Raw genomic sequence first — 2,152 nt, 5'->3', positions numbered from 1 at the left:
TATGGAATCACTCAATTCTGAGGAATAAATTATGGAATCACCCTGTAAATTTTCATTCCCAAAACTAACACCTGCATCAAATCAGATCTGCTCGTTAGTCTGCATCTAAAAAGGAGTGATCACACCTTGGAGAGCTGTTGCACCAAGTGGACTGACATGAATCATGGCTCCAACACGAGAGATGTCAACTGAAACAAAGGAGAGGATTATCAAACTCTTAAAAGAGGGTAAATCATCACGCAATGTTGCAAAAGATGTTGGTTGTTCACAGTCAGCTGTGTCTAAACTCTGGACCAAATACAAACAACATGGGAAGGTTGTTAAAGGCAAACATACTGGTAGACCAAGGAAGACATCAAAGCATGAAGATAGAAAACTTAAAGCAATATGTCTCAAAATTCAAAACTGCACAAAACAAACGAACGAATGGGAGGAAACTGGAGTCAACGTCTGTGACCGAACTGTAAGAAAGTGCCTAAAGGAAATGGGATTTACATACAGAAAAGCTAAACAAAAGCCATCATTAGCACCTAAACAGAAAAAAAACAAGGTTACAATGGGCTAAGGAAAAGCAATTGTGGACTGTGGATGACTGGATGAAAGTCATATTCAGTGATGAATCTCGAATCGGCATTGGGCAAGGTGATGATGCTGGAACTTTTGTTTGGTGCCGTTCCAGTGAGATTTATAAAGATGACTGCCTGAAGAGAACATGTAAATTTCCACAGTCATTGATGATATGGGGCTGCATGTCAGGTAAAGGCACTGGCTGTCATTACATCATCAGTAAACGCACAAGTTTACGTTGATATTTTGGACACTTTTCTTATCCCATCAATTGAAAGGATGTTTGGGGATGATGAAATCATTTTTCAAGATGATAATGCATCTTGCCATACAGCAAAAACTGAAAACATTCCTTGCAAAATGACACATAGGGTCAATGTCATGGCCTGCAAATAGTCCGGATCTTAATCCAATTGAAAATCTTTGGTGGAAGTTGAATGGTCCATGACAAGGCTCCAACCTGCAAAGCTGATCTGGCAACAGCAATCAGAGAAAGTTGGAGCCAGATTGATGAAGAGTACTGTTTGTCACTCATTAAGTCCATGCCTCAGAGACTGCAAGTTGTTATAAAAGCCAGAGGTGGTGCAACAAAATACTAGTGATGTGTTCGAGCGTTCTTTTGTTTTTCATGATTCCATAATTTTTTCCCTCAGAATTGAGTGAGTCCGTATTTTTTCCCTCTGCTTGGTCTAAAAAAGTAACCGTTACTGACTGCCACAATTATTTTCCCTTTTTTCTTAGTGTTTCTTAAAGCCAGAAAGTTGCCATTTGAAATGACTTTAGCGTTGTGTCATGTCTGTGATCTGCTTTTTTCTACAAAATTAAACCGAATGAACATCCTCCAAGGCCGGTGATTCCATAATTTTTGCCAGGGGTTGTACTTTGCAGACCAAGCATTCAGCAGTCAAAACTGCATTTATTAACTCAACCAATAATTTGCATCACTTTTTAATGTTAACTTCGTTTTTAACTTTGTTTGACCCCTGTCCAAACTTGAATATTTTGATATAAACTTTCTATTTTTGAAGCTGTAGGCTGCAATTTTCAGAAAGAAAAAAAACATGCCTGTAACATTGTAGTTTTTGTGAGAGGAGTTTAGAACAAATTAAATGTAACTTTTTCACAATATTCAAATTTTTTTTAGACACCTGTATGTGGAGAAGGACAAGTGAGCCAGGAGAAAACACTGGTTTGTTGAACAGTAAAATAAGAATTCCTCCAACATCTATTCAAATAACTAAATCAAGCTGATCAAGTTTGCCCTTTGCAAAGCTGAACTTGTCACGCAACAAAACCTGGAACCATCGACCAGCTAAAACACTGGAGACAAACACAGGATCGGGTTCTCGTGCACCTGCATTGTTACCATGTGGCTCAGGTCCATGATGTCAGGCTGTATGTACTGTGCCGTGCACACATGCAAACCTTATCTTTGACCTTCAACAGATAAACTATTAACCCTGCAGATGGTGAAGAAAATAATTAGCTTTGTAGTTACCAAGAAATTCACATTGCACCTATAAAACGCACAACATTCACAGAGTTAATAAATTCTTTGTGCTGAAGTGAAGAAAACCAGCCGAGG

The sequence above is a fragment of the Thalassophryne amazonica genome, chromosome 3, assembly GCF_902500255.1.
Source record: "Thalassophryne amazonica chromosome 3, fThaAma1.1, whole genome shotgun sequence".
Lineage (NCBI taxonomy): Eukaryota > Metazoa > Chordata > Actinopteri > Batrachoidiformes > Batrachoididae > Thalassophryne > Thalassophryne amazonica.
The sequence above is the reverse complement of the archived record's forward strand: the minus strand, read 5'-3'. Positions refer to the sequence as shown.